The sequence below is a fragment of the Macaca thibetana genome, chromosome 8, assembly GCF_024542745.1.
Source record: "Macaca thibetana thibetana isolate TM-01 chromosome 8, ASM2454274v1, whole genome shotgun sequence".
Lineage (NCBI taxonomy): Eukaryota > Metazoa > Chordata > Mammalia > Primates > Cercopithecidae > Macaca > Macaca thibetana.
Genome location: NC_065585.1, coordinates 35,542,255 through 35,554,476, shown reverse-complemented (window position 1 = coordinate 35,554,476; position 12,222 = coordinate 35,542,255). Strand labels below are relative to the sequence as shown.

Sequence of the window (12,222 nt, the reverse complement as noted above, 5' to 3'; positions counted from 1 at the left end):
TGTTTTCACCTCTTACTTCTTGGCGTGCAAAATTTTAAGTAAAATACATAAAAGCAGTTAGTATAAAAGGAGAAAGAAATTACTTAGGGCAGTGAAATATAGATTAAGCTTAGTATAATAGGATGAAAAATAATGAGAAAAAGTTAAGGACATAAAGAGAAAAAGAAAACCTAGCAGTGCAATTTATTCATGTGTTAACATGATATATTTTAAAGTATAGGGAAAATTTAATTTCAAATTATGTTTAATATTGTTTTTTATTGTACAGAGGGAATGTAAAGCAGGGATTGCTATGTAATCTCAAATTTTTAAGAAGAAATTTAAGGTGTTTTATGTGATATCTCATCCCTTCTCCTAGGGCCTTTATAAATTATGAAGTTTATTTTCTTCTTTTTATATACAATAGTTGGATAACAGTATACATAATTCAATAACTGGGAAAAAACTATTTTGGAGCAAGCAATCATTTAATTTACAAGCCTCCAGATATTTACTGATATATACAGGACTGGAAAGTATATCAATAATATGTCAGTCACTTCATGATATGGTTTGGCTGTGTCCCCACCCAAATCTCATCTTGAATTATAATTCCCATAAACCACACATGTCATGGGAGGGGCCTGGTGGGAGGTAATTGAATCATGGTGTCTGTTACTTCTATGCTGTTCCTGTGATACTGAGTGAGTTCTCATGAAATCTGATAGTTTCATAAGGGGCTTTTCCCCTTTTTGCTTGGCACTTCTTACTGCTGCTATGTGAAGAAGGACATGCTTACTTCCCCTTCCACCATGGTTGTAAGTTTCCTGAGGTTTCCCAAGCCATCTGAAACTGTGAGTCAATTAAACCTTTTTCCTTTATAAATTACCTAGTGCCAGGTGTGTCTTTATTAGCAGCGTGAGAATGGACTAATACAGTAAATTGGTACCAGGAGTGGGGTGCTGCTATGAGGATACCTGAAAATGTGAAAGTAACTTTGGAAATTGATAGCAGGCAGAGGTTAAAACAGTTTGGAGGACTCAGAAGAAGACAGGAAAATGTGGGAAAGTGTGAAACTTCCTAGAGACTTGGAGGGCTCAGAAGACAGGAAGATGTGGGAAAGTTTGCAGCTTCCTAGAGACTTGTTGAATGGCTTTGGCCAAAATACTGATAATGATATAGACAATTAAGTACAGGCTGAGGTGGTTTCAGATGGAGATGAGAAACTTTTTGGGGCCTAGAGTAAAGGTCACGCTTCCTGTGTTTTAGCAAAGAGACCGGTGGGATTTTTGTCCCTGCCCTAGAGATCTGTGAAACTTTGAACTTGAGAGTGACGATTTAGGGTATCTGGTGGAAGAAATTTCTAAGTGGCAAAGCATTCAAGAGGAAGCAGAGCATAAAAGTTTGGAAAATTTGCAGCCTGATGATGCAATAGAAAATAAAAACCCATTTTCTGGGGAGATATTAAAGGCAGCTGCAGAAATTTGCACAAGTAACAAGGAGCCCAATGCTAATCACCAAGACAATGGGGAAAATATCTCCAGGGCATGTCAGAGATCTTTGCAGCAGTCCCTCCTATCACAGACCCAGAGACCTAGTAGGAAAAAATGGTTTCGTGGGCCAGGCCCAGGGCCCCCCTGCTGTGTTCAGCCTCAGGACATGGTGTCCTGCATCCCAGCTGTTCTACCCATGGCTAAAAGGGGTCAAGGCACAGCTCTGGGCATGACTTCAAAAGGTGCAAGCCCCAAACCTTGGCAGTTTCCATATGGTGTTGAGCCTGTGGATGCACAGAAGTCAAGAACTGAGGTTTGGGAACCTCCACATAGATTTCAGAGGATGTATGGAGGTTTGCTGCTGGGGTGGAACATTCATGGAAAACCTCTGTTAGGGCAGTGTGGAAGGAAAATGTGGGGTTGCGGGCACTGCCTAGTAGAACTGTGAGAGGAGGGACACTGTCCTCCAGATCACAGAATGGTAGATCCACTGACAGCTTGTACTGTGTGCCTGGAAAAGCCAAAGACAACACCAGGCTGTGAAAGCAGCCAGGAGTTGGGCTGTCTCATGCAAAGCCACAGGGGCAGAGCTGCCCAAGGTCATGGGAGCTCACCTCTTGCATCAACATGACCTGGATGTGAGACATGAAGTCAAAGGAGAGCATTTTGGAACTTTAAGGTTTAATGACTGCCATATTGGATTTTGAACTTGGATGGGACCTGTAACCCCTTTGTTTTTGCCAATTTCTCCCATTTGGAATGAGTCTATTTGTCCAATGCCTGGACCCCCATTGTATCTGGGAAATAACTATCTTGCTTTTAATTTTGCAGGCTCATAGGCAGAAGGGACTTGCTTTGTTTCAGATGAGACTTTGGACTTGGACTTTTGGGTTAATGCTGGAATGAGTTAAGACTTTGGGGGACTATTGGAAAGTCATGATTGTGATTTGAAATGTGAGGACATGAGATTCGGGAGGGGTCAGGGGAAGAATGATAGGGTTTGGGTCTGTGTCAACTGCTCATATCCTATCTTAAATTGTAGTTCCCATAATCTCAACATGTCATGGGAGTTATCGAGTAGGAGGTAATTTAATCATGGGGGCAGTTACCTCCATACCGTTCTCATGATAGTGAGTGTGTTCTCACAAGATCTGATGGTTTTATAAGGAACTTTCCCCCCTTTTGCTTTGCCCTTCTCCTTACTGCCACCATGTGAAGAAGGGTGTGTTTGTCTCCTCTTCCACTATGATTATAAGTTTCCTGATGCCTCCCCAGCCATGCAGAACTGTGAGTCAGTTAAACCTCTTTCCTTTATAAATTACCCAGTTTCAGACATATCTTTATTACTACTGGGAGAATAAACCAATACACTTCACCTAATGCATAACTTTATTATTATTTCAGCAAGGAAAATCAGGTTGTCTTTGGTGTTTTCCAACAAGGAAAATAAGTGTTTAGGTATTGTCAGTACGTGGAATGTTTTCAGAACTATTGGGCTTAGTTAACTTTCATTTTTAAGTTTCAAGCTGGATGTCCAGATGCAAATTTAAGAATGGTAAGAATTTTATGTGATTAACACAGCAAAGCTACTAAATCTATTCTTTTTGTACTTCTTTATGAAAAGTGATCATAAGTGAGTTAAATTCAAGATGATTGATAAGTTTTCTGGACAAACTTCAGTGATGATTAGTGGTGACAGCTAAATAATAGATGCTGGATTTAAAAGTTTTGATTTCAAAAATGTGACATAAAGATAGGAAATATCAGACTGGGAAATACTGTGAGGAAATTATATACTGGGCTTATTAAACATCTATACATAAGTTTAATATTATTGTATAAAACATTATCAATCTTGCTCAGGGTGTTTGTTATTGGTCTTGTTGGAAACTGAAAAATAAGCCTCTGTCTGGAACATTGTTTCAAAAGTCTTTGGATAAACCTCATGCCACAGCTATTTCACTTCAAAAAGAAGTAGCGGAGAACACTCTACTTGTGGAGTCCCTACAAAACCTTTCCAACTTAGGGCACAGGGTAGAGAGGACTATCTATTCTTTTCCCACTCTGTTATTTTTCTTCCTCTGCTTTCTACATAAACCCAAAGGATGGCTCTGGTTCTGGGATTTTATGCTTTTTCCCATGAATAAAGTTTCCTTTTGCTATTATAAAGAGGGACAAAAGTGACTTCTTTACTGTTAATTAGAAAAGTAAGGTTGCTTAGGTAACAGATCTTCCATAAAGAGATCAAGGGAAAGATTCCTAAAGGGCTAGAATTTACATGATGGCACGAAAATTATAAAAGCTCTTAAATGCTCAAGGATAGGTTGGAGTTTTGGCATAGTAATAGTTAAAAACTCAGAATTAGACAGGCTGAGTTTTATTCTGAATTGCTAATTACTGACTGGGTTACTTAAGACAGTCTCTTAATTTTCCTCATTTGTAATAAGGAAATTGTAATAATTGTAGTGACCAATAAGTGAAGGGCATGTGTAAAACACTTAAAACATACCTAACATTTAATACACCTAAAACATGTTAGACTTATTTTTGCTTTTCATAATTTAATGCATGGAGGAAAACAGATAAATGTATATCAATTTCCGTAACATTATAATTAGACAATGCATACTCCTTCTTAAGTGGGTAGCTGTAAATCAACACCATCTGATTGGTGCCACCAATTGTAGCTCTTTTTGCACATATTCATTCACTAATGTTCTAAAGCATTTAACAAATACTTTTTGTGCACTCACTATGAGTTAGGAACTGTGTTACATACTTGAGATAAATCTATAAAAAAATCAAACAGGTCCAGTCCCTCAATGATCTTAAATTCTAGTAATATACACTGCTTTGTGTTGTTATTATTTTATTTTTTATGCAAATGCAGTAATTATTATATTTAAGGTTTCTCAGGGGCAAAGACCATGTATAAAAATTCTTCATAATCCTCACAATTATATGCATTAAGTATTTCTTGACAATTTGTTGTGGATAATAAGTATTCTGCAAACATATAAATGGTAATGGAAATAATGGCTCATTATTTGAAGAGACATAATTTTTCTTATTTAAAATTATATGAAAAATGCCCAAAGTATCTACTGTAATAAAAGTCAGAGAGAAAGCAATACTATGGGACTAAGAATTACAAACTGAAGAGTTTTTAGAAAACAAATAGAAATTGACAACTATTAAATATTATTAATTTAATGAATAAAGAAATTGTAGGAGTAAAGTGATAAAAATTTCCAAGCTGTACTTCAAATAGGGCAAGAACAAATATTTGTCAATTCCTCCTACAAGCACATCACTCAAATATACAAACTAGTAATGTCTGCAAATTCTCTTTGCATGCTGATTATAAAAATAGATAATTTTTAAAGTCAGTATTTGTATTCCTGTAAGTCATTAACTGGAAGAAATGCCATTTTTTTTTTCTTTCTGTACCTAATTCTGTAGTGAGGTCACTGAGGAAGAGCCCGTTTCAGCACCATGGACAAAGCACCCCCGACAACCTTACTCTTGGGAGCTACAGGAAATGTTCACCTTTGATTAAAATTTAAAAATAACTTTATTATAGCCACCTTCCATTTTAATATGTTTTAAGAACCAAATGGATACTAAAGAATGTTCATATAGGTAATATAAAGTTTACACTTTCAAACCCCTTCTCTCACAGAAAAACATAATGGCCCTTTAAAAGACATACATCACATACATCAATGTGATGAATGCATTTAAGTGTCATCAGGTTTAATGGCTCCTACTCACTTAGACTATCATTCCATACCATTTAAAGTTAATTTGGTGTGTATTGATGGTACAAAATTGATGAAATTATGAATTGAGTTTCTCCAGGTACAGGTTAAATCAAGAAAGAAGGAAGAGAACCGGTTAATATTACCTTCCACCCATTCTTCATTTATACTACAAAAGATGTCAGCTCTGTCCTTGGGAAGAAAACTCTCACAGTTAGTAAGCTGAACCTAAATTGATTTTTAGGGTTTTAAGTCAGGAAACTGTCTTTAGTTGGGTCATCAAAAGTTCACAGTTTTCTTTAGGGAATAAGAAAATATGTACTCTTCTGAGATTAAATTCATATTTAATTCCTTCTTTTCAGAGAAATATATAATTTCTTACTTCTTTCTCTTTCTGTATTCTATTTGCATATCTTTACTTGGAAGGTCATTCAGAATATTCTTATTTTGTAATCTCTCTCACATCCCACCATTTTCAAATAAAATAAAGATGTTTGGTTAATTTAAAAGCTGAATTAAATATTATGATAATAAATACCATTACTATTAATGCAAAAAACTGAATAATCTAAGGTTCTGATCCCAAGAACATTTGATACGGTAAATCTTCAGTTCACAGTTTCAAGAAGACTGAACTCTAATTTTGAACTATGACTTACAAAAATAATAAGAAATAGAAAAATATTCACTTTATGTTTTATGTAAGAAGCAAAAGTATAAACTCACTACTTGTTACAGTTCATTTAATACTGATGAATAAGAGAACACATAACTGTCTAGTGACTCTTTTGCTTCTCAGTCAAGTAAAAATTATTTCCAAACTAAAAAGGAAAAAATAAAACTTGGCAAAAGAGAATAAAGCTCAGGTCAAGTCATGTCACTAGCTTCTCTTAAGACATTTAACAAGTTATGAACTGGGCTTTACAATTCCATCTCATACAAATGGAATTATGGTACCACTGTTAATGTCTATGAAGAACCCTGAACATTAGATTCCAAGTTATTAGAAATATAGAAGCCAAGCATATAGTTCTGATTTTCAAAAACCAGAGAGAAGGGAAAGCCAGTAAAACCTGATTGATGAGACTGAAATGAAACGTTGGACAATATTTCGGCACAAGTTACTAAAATGTTGGTTTCTGGGTGCTTAGAAAAGAAAAAAGTGACAGAGATCATCCTCAGCTTCTAAGAATTACTCGGACCAAGTCTAGATTTTTTTTTTCTTATTACAGATGGGATTGGAATTGGCAGAGCATATGGACTCTGATGAGGCTTCTGGCAAAGTGTCACATGGAATCATCATAGAGAATGTTTGGTTGGGTGACAGTAGAGATACAGTAGAGGTAATTTGGTGAGTTCACATCTACTCTCAATATAAGGATAAATGGATCTTCCCAATAATTAAATGGATTGTTCTAACACTGGAAGTACTAATTCTAACTATATTTTGACAATTCACAAGACCATATAGGAAAAATAATCTAGAGGTAAATTTTTAATTTAATATTTTCTCTGCTTACCCTATATAGCTAGGCTTTCCCTCATCATCAGGCCCTGGAGCACCTCCCAAGGTTGTGTCATTGTACAGTGTTTCCTGATACGTTAGGTGGTACGCAGATAATTTTAGGTGGTTCATGGATGTCTTTTGTAAAGCTGTAATATGTATTTATTTGTACACATTAGGAGAAATATAACTAACATATGAAACATGGTATTTCATAGGTGGGCATTATTCCTTTGATAAAGTCCGAGTAAAAAATAATACGTTAATTTAAGTAAGAATAAGTAAATAGTAGTATGATTCATATTCAGAGATGATAAAAATTGTGAAGTATACTAGAAAAACTGAAGTTCTGGAAATACTGCCTTCTCCCATGCAAAAGAATATTTCTTTTGTCAGAAGTATGTACACAGGAACCTTTCTTTCCTTTGCCAGCACCTGCTGTCAGTCTACAAGACCACGGAAGCTTTAGTTCCCTGCTTCCTTTGGGGATACATTTAGATATTCTGGGACTTCTGCCATTGGTGGCCAACCCCAAAGAAAAAACACCCTAATGTTGGTGACGGTGGCTCTGAACATCCACAAAAGACTGTTCAGATATTTAAAATAACTTAATTTACTTTCATAATTTCTCTCAATGAGAGATCTTTATGAACATCAGTTTTGTTCTTTTTTTTCTATCCTATCCGCTCTATCATGTCTGCTTGGTCATATCGCTGGGTTCTGTCACCTGAACCACAGAAAATATCCTGCTAAGAAGAAGAGAAAAGACCAACTGTAGACTCAAAACCTCAGTATTTTTACACAGACAAAAAAAAAAAAAAAAAAAAAAAAAAAAAAGAGAGAGAGAAGAAAAGAAAAACACCAGCTGTTATTTTCACACAAGTACTATTTAAATAAACACTTTCTCTTTGTTTTCCAAAATTTTAAATACAGAAATTAACTAAACTGAAATTAATATCTATTGCCAAGATGCTATTTGATACTCTAGCATGATTAGTTACATCTTAATGGTGTGTATGGTCTTTTAAATATTGATAAAGTTATGTGCAGGTGTTAGTTTGTACCACAAGTATTTTAAGTTTGTATTACCTACTTAAAATAGCATATATAGTAAAATGCAATATTTTGTATACATTCAGATTCAGAAAAATGGCCAATGTTGGAATTCGATATACTTACAAAATGACTGTAAAGGAAATTTCTTTATTTTGAAATTTTTATAGATTCACAGGAAGTTGTAAAGATAGTAGAGAGAGATCCTATGCACCCCTCACCCAGTTTTCCCCAATGGTTATATGATATAACTACAGTATCATATCAAAGTCAGGAAATTGACATTGGTGCAATGTCTGTTTACAGCTCTATGATTTTTTTCTTTTCTTTAATTAATTAATTTATTTTTGATACATGGTCTTGCTCTGTTACCTAGGCTGGAGTGCAGTGGTGCTATCACAGCTCCCCGCACCCTGGGCTCCAGCAATCCTCCTGCCGCATCCTCCTAGGTAGCTGGAACTACAGGCACCTACTGCCATATCCACCTACTTTTTTTATATTTTGTATTTTTAGTGGAGATGGGGTCCCACCATGTTGCCCAGGCTGGTCTCAAACTACTGGACTCAAGTAACCTGTCCTTCTCAGCCTCCCAAAGTTCTGGGATTACAGGCGTGAGCCACCGCGCCAGGCCTGATATTTTATCTTATATGTAGACTTGTGTAACCACAAAATCAAGATACCTAGCTATGCCATCCTCACAAAGATCTCCTTCATGCTACCCTTTTAGTGTCACACTCTTCTCACCCTCATCCTGTCTCCAAACCTTGTCAACCACTAGTTTGCAGTATTACTCTTTTGAACTTATCTTCTACCTACTCTTACTACAATATGAAAAAAAAAAAAAAAATGACTATTAGGAGACAGCTGGTTCTAAGTGTGCCACTGGCTAAATTACTCACTTACTCTCTGCAAGGCTCAGTAGATCATCTGTAAAAATAAATTTTGGACTCATTTTTTGTTTTTTGTTCAGTGCATCAGCATTTAAGAATGCATACAATTATTTAGTTTCAATTATGAGATCACTGTAAAGACTATTACATACAAATCAAGTGAATAAAGTATTATTTAAATACGTACAGATCATTATGAATTGAACAGTGTACTTTAAATATATTCTGCATTAAAATAGTGCTATTGTAAAATAAATTAAGTGACCCAAATCTGCTCTATGATAATACATTGCTGCTCTAAAATCTGAAGCATATATAAAAAAAAATGATTTCACTTGGGCTCATCTCTCAGAGACAGGTGCTACTGCTCTCCCAAATGTACAAGTGGAGAAAACTTGGTGTAAAGAATACCTGACTCCTTTTGCCCCAAGGGCACCCTGTGGGGAGGAAAAGGCAAACATTCCTAAAATGTGCCTACTGAGAATCTGATCTGGCAGAAATTTTAAGTTGAAGATTCTGATCTGTAGGGTTGAAATGTGGCCCTTTTCTGAGAAGAGATATCCAGATGTCACAGCTGCCCTTTGCTTCTGCAGCACAGGCTCTGGGGTCAAGGCCAGAGGACCCAAGAGGAACCTAGCAGTGGAGTCTCCTGTTTTCCTTGATAGCACTACCTGCTGGACACTGGGGAAGATAAAAGCAACGATTTTCGGCAGTAGCTTCTTTCATTTAAAAAGATTCTTTCAGAATCTTTTTCCACATACTAAATTAAGCTTACAGGTCTCTTTTACTTTAGAATTTACCTCTATTTTAAATCCAAACCTGTTGATACCACCCACCATGAGGAGGTTTTGAGCTCATCAATGCAGCCCTTCGAGAACACATTAATGGAAAATTGATCATCCTTTCTCACCTGGAATAGTCTTTACGAAAGTTTCTCCAGGAAGCAGAAACTTGAAAAGTGTCCTCTGGGGACTTGGGACTGTGTCCCTCTTTGGAGAGCTCAGTGAAGTCTTCCTGGAGAACACCTATTCTTAATGCACTTTCCTTATCAAAAGCCACCATTTCCAAAACCACTCCAGAGAACAACCAGTAAAGGGAGATTCAAAACCGACGGCCTATATATTGGCCTGGCCAACCTTGCTTGTTGCAACCAGGAGTCCAGCCTGACCATCTCAACAACCAATCAAACAGGAACGCCCTTCCCTTGGCCTCTATGTGCTGAGAGTGCCCTTGATTCCCCATTTTCCATGACCTTCTTCTGTGCATCGCCGAGCACCCTGGATACCTCCCGCGCTGGAAAGGGTGGTCCTGGGGTCCGGAGCGCCCCATCACTGCCCTCATTGGACCCAAGCCCATCAGTCACCCTCCCATGTCCGCGGGCACTGACAGCAGAGCCCGCATAGGCGCCCCAGTCTTACCCTTTCTCGCCCAGAAGGGCCCCATCGCGCTGTCCAAGAGGAGGCACCTACGTGCGCCCGGGAGACCGGGCCCCGGCTGGGCCGGGTGCCGGTGCGGACGGGACCCCGCGTCGCTGCTGGTTTGCGCTCAGGCCCGGGGAGCTGGGCCCGGCCCGCTCCGCCCGCCTTAGCCCGGCTCGGACACGTGGTGCCGCGGAATCCCTTGCGCTCTGGTGCCGGCGGCCGCTTGGCCTCTGCAGCCAGCCCGGCGGCTGCTGGGGCTGAGGAGGAAATAGAGAGAAGGGCGGGGGACCAAAGGGCCAGCACCGCTGGCTGGGGCGCAGCGGCGTGGGCACGGTGAGGGCCGCGCGCCGGGGGCGCCAGGATTCTCCTCCCGGGGCTTGCTGCCTGAAGGACCGGCTCCTGTTGCCAGGGCCCTGGCAGATTATGCTGCAGGATCTGTTTCTTGAAGCGGCTCTCAGCGGGGGTGGCGCGCTGCAGAGGCTCTGGGCTCCTGACAGATGAGGGAGCCCCAGTGGAGGCTGGGAGGGCTTGCGTTGCACAATCCGGAGCGGATCCCCGGGGGCGGCTGCGGGCCTGGGACCCCAGTCTCCCTCGAGGTCTTTACTCACCCCCCCTGCTAAGGAGTACCCTTCTCCTCAAACTGGAGAGGAAGAGCCCTGAACACTGACTGCAGCGTGAACCTAAGGTGCCCTTTAGGACAGTCTCCCTGGGAAAATTTCTCTCGCTACCATAGCCTGCCTGTCTGGCGACAGCTAAGGAGGCACGGCTCAAAACTGGGGGGCGAAGACTTACCTGCAGCTTCAAGCTCTTTCTAACTTCACCAGTGACCTTGGGCGCCTCATCTGAACAGTGTGTCTCTGTCTGAGTTTCCTGATCTTTGATCTGGGGATAAACGTGGCTGTTCACTTTCTAGTTCTCAGGAGATAACAGCAATTGAGTTTAACAAAAATACTCTAGACTTCTTTAATAGCAAGTGCAATAGAGATATAATTTGTTGTGACTTTAGGTAGGGCTGACGGGAATCCAAGACTGGAAAGGGTGCTGTGTGCTAATTTCTTAGTCCAAATGCAAACTTAATCATCAACGCCACTGCCTGCTTTTCTGAAGAGTTCTGAAGAGACTGTTGCAAAGGGGCTTTCTTTCCTCAGAATTGCCAGAGTCGCAGCTAGGTAGCCTCATCAAGAACTCCTAGCTTTCCTAAGGCTCTTCATGATGAAACCAGTTGCATCGTCCTATCATAGCTAAGGGTGAAAGAGTCGCTACCACAGTTTGGCTGAAGACTCTTCTAGGTGAGATTCTCGCGATGTTGTTTGCTTACTCTGAGATTACTCTTAATTTTTACCCCTGAAGGGAACTTTCTGTACAGAAGGAAAGGATGCTTCTGGAGAGTAGCATCCCTGTCCTCATCCTACCCCTTCTCCTTTCCCTGCCTCCCTTCCTTACTGTATTCACTAGCCGTTAGCACACAGTTAGCTTAAAGTCCAACCTACTTACATTCATGTGTGAGGAAACTTGGCAGCGCAAGTTTATGCAATGGAAACGACAGTCTCATGTGCCTACTTAACTTGGCACATGTCAAATGCATTAAGCATTTTATTTTTTGTTCCAGTTCATTTTCGTTTTCTGGTCATCTCTTCTACTTCTCACTGTAAGGCTTAGACGTGAAGATTTCTTCTCTCTAGTGTTTTCTAAGCCCTGGAAATCCTTCCCGCATTGAAAATACATATTCATAACACAATGCCACACATCCCAACAATTTCTTTTTCTTTTTCTGTTCTCCTTTCTTTCTCCTTTCCTCCCCTCCCTACTCCTCCCCTCCCCTCCCCTTCCCTTCCCTCTTTGCCAAACTGTGACATAGGAGGTCTTAGTATGTTCCTTCCCTCTCTCCCCACCCCTCCACTTCTACCTCTATTCAAAGTTCAACCATTGAGTTTAATCTTCCTTTGGCCTTAAAGGGATGTAAGCGCCCTCCTTTGGCTTTTGGTCAAAACTTCTCTCTGCCCAATATTTCCTTCACCAGATTAGCTTATGTTCTCTTGGAACTATGTTCTAGGAATTCGGCTTTCTGTCTTCCTTCTATCCATAATCCAGGCTTCCAGGTCCTCTGCATCAGGTATTCCT

The 12,222-nt window shown here is 39.6% G+C and overlaps 1 protein-coding gene across 2 annotated transcripts in view; it reads right to left on the bottom strand.

Moving 5' to 3' along the window:
* Nucleotides 1–10,558, bottom strand: part of SYBU (syntabulin) — a 116,790-nt gene extending 106,232 nt beyond the window's left edge. Inside the window, exon 1 of one of the 2 annotated variants that reach the window (XM_050802200.1) lies at nt 10,099–10,558. The gene's annotated coding sequence lies outside the window, so the exon portion shown is untranslated. The remainder of the gene's footprint in view (nt 1–10,098) is intronic. The other variant, XM_050802199.1, reaches the window with a different exon arrangement.
* Between the last annotated feature and the right edge of the window lie 1,664 nt (nt 10,559–12,222).